Consider the following 8010-nt stretch of genomic DNA (forward strand, 5'->3'; position numbering starts at 1 on the left):
TACCTTCGACGGAACTTTTACTCCCCACAGGTCTGTCCAATCTTTCTGATATGCTCTTACATCGGACATGCCCGCATTGTGCTCGATCCAATCCATCCTTTTTCCCGGTTACTAACCAGCATCCGGTACGCTGATCTGACCGAAAACACCCCTGTTTTTTCATAGTGCCATGCCTAGAAATCTGGCTGCCTTCGCGTGGTTAGGGGAATATTCGGTATCAGTTCCCAATCCATAGGTATGAAGTGCATTTTCAGCGCCTGTATATCCCACACAATGGACAATGGGTCAATCAGCTCACTAACCCGTGTCGGCGGCGTGTCACTAGTGCAGCACACAGGCCGCATCAGTCCATCTCTAGGTAGCCAATTCATGCGCCACACATTAGTGTCCTCCCCCGTTCCTATCCTGCGGATCAGCCCCTGCTCAAGCACCTCCTTGCCATCAACGATTGCTCGCTAGACCCTGGACGGTGATGGGCCTAAAGCTGCACCCAAGAAATCTGCATCAGGGAAGTAAACAGCCTTGAGGATTCTTGCACTAAGGGAGGAAGGCTCCCGTAAAATGCGCCACGCCTGCCGGGCGAGAAGCACAAGATTGAAGAGCTCGAAATCTCTGAAGCCCAAGCCTCCCAAAAATTTTGGTTTTGTCATCTCCTCCCATGCTACCCAGCATGTTCTCCTTTTCCCCTCCTTACTGCCCCACCAGAAACTACAGAGTAGGCTGTCTAAATGTTGGCATAAGCCCCGCGGTAGCCTGAAGCAAGACATCGAGTACGTCGGCACAGCTTGCGCCACCGCCTTGATTAGTACTTCTTTTCCCCCTGCCGATAAAGTCTGTTCCATCCATCCTTGAACTCTCTTCCACACCCGATCTTTCAGATATTTGAATGCTCCATTGGTTGTGGTACCAACATCCATAGGCATGCCCAAATATTTCTCACTTAGAGCCTCGTTATGCACCTCAAGAGTGTTCATGATCTCGTCTAGCGTGCTTCCACTTACACCCTTGGCAAAGTGTATAGACGACTTATCCATGTTTATTCGCTGCCCAGAAGCTCGGCAGTAGATGTGTAACACATCCTTCACTTCATCCGCACTCTCCCTGTTTGCCTTGAAAAACAGCAGGCTGTCATCTGCGAACAATAAGTGACTGACCATAGGAGCCGACGTTGCCACTATAATTCCACTGAGGTTCGATGACTGAACTCTTGAATTAAGGAGGCACGAAAGGCCCTCCGCTGCTAACAAGAACAAGTAGGGTTAGATTGGATCGCCCTGACGGATCCCCCTTGATGGGACAAAATTTTCGAGTCGATCCCCATTAAACAAAACTGAGAATGACACTGTAGTTACCAATCTCATAATCATGTCAACCCATAGCCGATGAAACCCAAGTCGGATCATGATAGCCTTTAAATACTCCCATTCGACTCGGTCGTAAGCTTTCCTCATATCCAGCTTAAGAGCACAAAATCTGTTGCCACACGCTCTCTTCTTCTTCTTCATAAAATGCATACATTCATAAGCTGTAATGATATTATCCGTGATTAGACGGCCTAGAACAAAGGCTGATTGTTCTTCCGAAATGATTTCGGGAAGAACAATCTTTAATCTATTCGCCATCACTTTGGAAGCAATTTTATAAATGACATTGCATAGGCTTATAGGTCTGAACTGGCCCAACTCCTCCGGATTCTCCACTTTTGGAATTAGCACAATACAAGTCTTGTTAATGATTGACGGATCATCTTCACCTCTTAAAACACACAAAACAACTGTGGTTACCTCCTCACCACATAACTCCCGATGCCGCTGAAAAAAATGTGCTGGCATTCCATCTGGGCCTGGTGCCTTTGTCGGGAACATTTGGAATAAAGCTATCTTTACCTCCTCCTGATCAAAAGGTGCCATCAGGCCCTCATTCATTGCTGTTGTAACCTTTGTCGGGACCGTGTCAAGGACCCTCTCAATATCTGTAACTCCTTCTGATCGGTATAGCGTCTTATAGAAATCTGACACCATATCACCCATTTCTTCCGCATTTTCAGTGACCTAGCCATCCGGCCTCTTCAACTTGGAGATACGGTTCTTCTTCCTCCTCTGGCTCGCCCTAAGATGGAAAAACTTTGTGTTCTTATCGCCAGCTGCCAGCCACATGATCCTGGAGCGTTGCTTCCACATGATCTCTTCTCGATGGTTCAGCTCCATAATTCTTTCCACCACTTTGAGCTCAGCTTGTGATGGGCCACCAGTACGCGTGGGGTCTGATCTCAGCCGTCCAAGTTTGGCGTTCGGCGATCTCAGCTCCCGTCGGACATGGCCAAAGATGCTATTGTCCCACGCACTAAGACCGCCAGCCACCGACACCAGTTTGTCATGCAGCTCCTGCAGTGTGTGTGCCGTCCCTGCGCCCTGCCAGGTTTGAGCCAGCATCGAAGCAAACTCATCATGAGACTCCCACATTACCTCATACCTGAACATCTTACTTCGTCTTCTCCTTCCTCTTTCCGGTTCCTGCTCCCAACGGAGCAGTATTGGATCGTGGTTCGATGCTACTATAGTAAGATGAGTTAGCTGCACTAGCAGAAAACGCATACACCAATCAGCTGTGGCCAATGCGCGGTCCAGCCGAACGCGGCAGTAGGATCCCCCAGCAACTTTCTTCTCAAAGGTCCACTTACGCCCCTCAAATCCGAGGTCATACAGCCCACACACATCCACCATCTCACGAAATCCTGCAATTTGCGCATGGCTGCGCTCTTGAACGCCACAATGTTCGTCCCTATGCAGAACTTCGTTGAAATCTCCAATACATACCCAAGGAAGATGCGATGAGGCCTTGATAAATTTCAACATATCCCATGTTTTATGTCACTCTGTGGTCTGAGCCTCCCCATAAACATATGTCAACCTCCATGGTTCCTTCCCGTACTCAGTAACAATTGCATCGATATGGTACTGCGAGTATGGTAAAATCTCCACTCTAGTTTTATTATTCCAAAAAATCCCCAGCCCGCCACTGTGGCCGGAACTACTGACAGCAAAGGAATTATCAAAACCTAGAGTACCTTTTAATGACTCGACACGTGCTTTGTGGATTTGGGTTTCAAGAACACGAAACACCATCGGGGAAAACTTCCTTGCGAGATCGCAAAGTTCCTTGACTGTCGCAGCATTGCCCAGACCACGACAATTCCAGCTTATGCAACTCATTGTTCTGGGCGGCGCCCCGTACCGGAGCCCGCCATCCACTTGATCTCCGGCAAACCAGCGCTCTCCTCCTTTTGCAGGACCATGCCCTCTCACTCCGTCTCGCTGAGCTCGAGTTTCTGGAGCAGTTCTTCCACTTCAACATCCCTCCTTCCAGCCCTCGCTTGCGATGAATCCGCTGCCATGATCCACTCACTGCCAACCCCTTGTAGATCAGATCTCTCACCTGCCAAGGCCGGGAAGCTAAGTAAAATCAACCCCTTGGTCAGCCCGAGCAAAGGGAGATCAATCGGATCAAGAGGAGGGCACGGTGTCGGTGGAAAGCCTTCGACGGAGATGATCACCGCCGTGTCTATTTATCGCGCGCGCTGCTGCGAGCGAAGCTATCGCACACGCACACTGTTCATCTTCTACCTCCCGCCAGGGGAGCGGGGAGCGCCCGTCGGCGAGCTAGGGGAGGGCGGAGGGGCAGGGGGTGGCCGGCGAGGGGTGGGAGGTGGGCGGGGCGGCCGTCAGCGAGGTCGCCGGCGGCCGGGGTGGTGGCGGGAGGCGGTGGAGCTTTAGGTTCCGGGTTGCTGGTGGTGGGACGGCCTCCATGGTCGCCGGACCTAGAGGAGGGGGCCGGGGGTGGCGGCTGCCCGGCGGTACCTTCCGAGGTTCAGAAGACAGCGGTGGTGATGAGATGGTGGTGCTATTGTTCGTGGGCTGAGATGGGCCACTGCGCCGCCAAATCCATTTGCCGAGGGTCGCGGTTGGATTGGGAGCGTGCGGTTCGGATGCCTGACTGCCGAATAACGTCGAAACAAGCGACTGCCAAGGATATGGTTCCCGTCCCCCACCCCCTCTTAAATACCTGGGTATTTCCCTCCTCTCCTGGCTCCCCATCTCCCAGCCGCGCACACCGACGTAGTTGAAGAAAATCAACACCTTCCCGACACCGATGCCGGACTCCAGCGAAGGCGAGCATGCGGTGGCTGGCTCCGGCGAGCAAGAGCGAGCGCTGGCGGACACCACCAACGGCGGGCGGCCCTGGCCCCTCTTGCGCTCCCTGGAATATCCCTGCACGGCGTGCCTCCGTCTCCGCCGCCTCCTCGCCTACCAGCGGCGGTACAGCTGTTAGATATCTAGGCAATTTTCGGTATATTTTAATTCCAAATATTAATATCAATTTCATGATATAGATGAGTGATAATGTGTGTACAAGATATGTGCATGTGTTCATGTTATTCTCACTAATAAGCATGAACAAAGAATTAAACCAGAGTAGGTTTAGTAAGTACCCCAAGGCGGGACCAGTGCCGGAGGCACCGGTTGCGCCGTTACCAGCTGGAATAGACATGCTATTCGAATGGTCTTGCTCGAAGTAGCCGAACTATGTCGATGCAGGAAGATGTTCGCAGTGCAGTCCCACGAACGGTTACGCCAGGATGTAGACGAAGTAGTCGTTCGCACCAGCGGTTACGCCGGGAAGTAGACGAAGGAGTCGTTCATGGAGCGAGCAGTCGCGTCAAGATGCTTCCCAAAAACCTAATTGCCCGCGTCCCGTGCAGGACCTTCAGCGAGCAGAGGTTCCGGAGGCCCTGCTCTCGCTAGACCTGTGCGCGCAGTGCTAGCAGTGGGGAAGGCAGAAAGCAGCTGAGGGAGAAGGGAGAGGTCTCCTGAAGAGGAGTACCTGGATGAGTGCTTGAGATGAGTGAGGATGAGAGGAGAGGGTGCTGGTTTATATAGGCATGATATGCCTCAGGTTCAACGAACCTGGACATCATGAATGGCTTTGATGAGCGGCAGTTAATGTGCCTCGGGTTAAACGAACCTGAACGTCGTAAAGAGCCTTCAATGTCTGGTCATTAGTGACGACATTAACCCTCTGTTTTAATACTCTTTACTGCAAAACATCCTTCTCATCTCAGCACATCACGTCGCACCGCACCGGCACCTGCACGTCACGTCCGGCCGCGCACGCGCATGCGCACGCGCACCGCACCGCCCGTCCGGCCGGCCGCACCGCCCGTCCGGCCGGCCGCACCGCGCCGCGCCTCGCCTCGCCTCGTCTTGGCCTCGGCCACGGCCACGGCCCGGCCCGGCCCGGCCCGGCCCGGCTCGGCGAGGCGAGCGAGCACGCGCGCGCGTGTGGTTCACCGTCCTCCTCTTACCGGCTTCATAAGTGGTGTACACGAAGTCCACCTTTTAAGTCGGTTGAGATCCTCCTCAATTCCCGGTACGGAATTAAGCATTGATTCCCTAGCATTAATAGTGGGCTTTAAATTCTTTTAATGCTTTAGAAGTAATGGGCCAAGCCCATTACTCCAACAATCCCCACCAAGAAATTCAAGCCACACTAGAAATACCCTCATTCCCTCATTGATATACCAGTATTCGACAGAGACTGTTAAGTTGAACTTCCATCTAGGACAAAGGCTACACTTATTCACAACTGTGCAATGGACTATGCCTTGAATTGCTAGTTTTGTGCAAACAAGTTTGACCAGAGCCCTACACTGGTACTAGGCTGCAAAAGCATCCCCGCGGTTTGGAGCTTATAAGTCATACTCCAGGCCCTTCATGAGTTTCTAGAGAATACCCAATTCTCATAGACCATGACCAGTGGTCAAACTCATATAGGTGTGTTCCTTTCAGATGTTCTGTAGGACAACATCTTTGTTTCAAGAAAACAACTCATTTGTTTAAAAGAAACCACCTGGCACACATTAAGGTATAGACCAACCTGCCATACAGATTAGAAGAGAAATGCACCTTATACACGGAATGAGCCCTTTTCACAAAGGTTCTCTTCTCACAGTCAGACTTTAGTTTGTTTCACCATCCTAATTCACGGGATCTCCGATCACATAGGACAGGTTTCCACTATAGAATGACTCACGTGGGTCTCAAGCGTCTTGACATAGTCCAGGGCTATAACTCCGGAGTTTCTCAATTTTCTGACAGATTTCAACCGCCTTTTCACATGTCTAGATGACTTCATGTTATCCTTTGAACTATTCACCTTGACAATTACCGTTTGATTGTCACAGTTCATTAGGATTGCCGGTAACGGTTTTCAACTATCGGCAAGTCCATAAGGAGCTCACGAAGCCACTCAGCCTCAACAGTGGCGGTATCTAATGTTCTGCTTCCATAGTTGACCTCGTTAAGATGGTCTGCTTGCAAGACTTCCAGGAAACAGCTCCACCACCAAGTGTAAACACATATCCACTTGTGGCCTTTATCTCATCAGCATCAGAAATCCAATTTGAATCACTATACCCTTCGAGTACCCTTGGGTACCCGGTGTAGTGAATTCCATAGTTCATTGTCCCCTTCAGATAGCGCATTACTCTTTCAAGAGCCTTCCAATGATCATCTCCCGGGTTTGAAACAAACCGGCTCAGTTTGCTTACAGCAAACGAGATGTCAGGTCTTGTAGTGCTCGCTAAATACATTAATGAACCAATGATCTGAGAATATCTCAGCTGATCTCGCATTATCCTTTTGTTCTTTCTAAGAATTAAACTGGCATCATATGGTGTTGAGACAGGTTTATAGTCGCTATAACCAAAGCGACTTAACACCTTCTCCACATAGTGAGACTGTGTAAGAATCACCCCACCATTGATCTCTTTTACCAGTTTTATATTAAGGATAACATCAGCTTCTCCCAGATCCTTCATCTCAAAATTTTGAGATAAAAACTCTTTGACTTCCTTAATCACATTAAGGCTAGTGCCAAAGATCAGTATGTCATCCACATACAAGCACAAAATCACTCCTTCAGCCCCACCATAGCGATAGTACACACATCTGTCAGCTTCGTTCACAACAAAGCCGGCAGAGGTCAAAGTTGTATCAAACTTTTCATGCCACTGCTTAGGCGCTTGCTTGAGACCATATAAAGATTTTAACAACTTACAAATCATTCCTTCTTGACCCTTTGATACAAACCCATCCGGCTGATCCATATAGATCTCCTCTTCTAACTCTCCATTGAGGAAAGCCGTCTTAACGTCCATCTGATGAACGAGAAGACCATAAGAGGCTGCCAGGGAAAGTAACACTCGAATTGTGGTCAATCGGGCGACTGGTGAATAAGTGTCAAAGAAATCTTCTCCTTCTTTTTGGGTATAACCCTTGGCCACAAGCCTAGCCTTGTACTTTTCAATAGTACCATCTGGCCTAAGCTTTTTCTTGAACACCCACTTGCATCCAACCGGTTTACATCCATAAGGACGTTCAACGACCTCCCAGGTTCCATTAGACATAATAGAATCCATCTCACTCCTTACTGCTTCCTTCCAATAGTCAGCATCAGGAGATGAATATGCCTCTTCAATGGTTCTGGGTGTATCATCTATGAGGTATACAATGAAATCATCACCAAAAGACTTTACAGTCCTTTGTCTCTTGCTCTTTCTTGGAGCATCATTGTTATCCTCCTCAGGATTTTCTACAAGTGTATGTTCATTGTGTTCTATCGGCTCAGCAGAGCCATCATCCTCGATGAACTCTTGCCTAGATGAACTTATTTCATCTCTCATGGGAAAAATATTTTCAAAAAATGTAGCATCTCTGGACTCCATTATAGTACCAACATGCATGTCAGGTACTCCAGATTTCACTATTAAAAATCTATATCCAACGCTGTGAATAGCATAACCTAGAAAGATACAATCCACAGTTTTAGGTCCAAGCTTACGTTTCTTGGTTATTGGCGCACTCACTTTTGCCAAACAACCCCATGTACGTAAGTATGACAGTGTTGGCCTTTTCTTCTCCCATTCCTCGAATGGAGTTATCTCTTTATTCT

The sequence above is a fragment of the Panicum virgatum genome, chromosome 7N (genome assembly GCF_016808335.1).
Source record: "Panicum virgatum strain AP13 chromosome 7N, P.virgatum_v5, whole genome shotgun sequence".
Lineage (NCBI taxonomy): Eukaryota > Viridiplantae > Streptophyta > Magnoliopsida > Poales > Poaceae > Panicum > Panicum virgatum.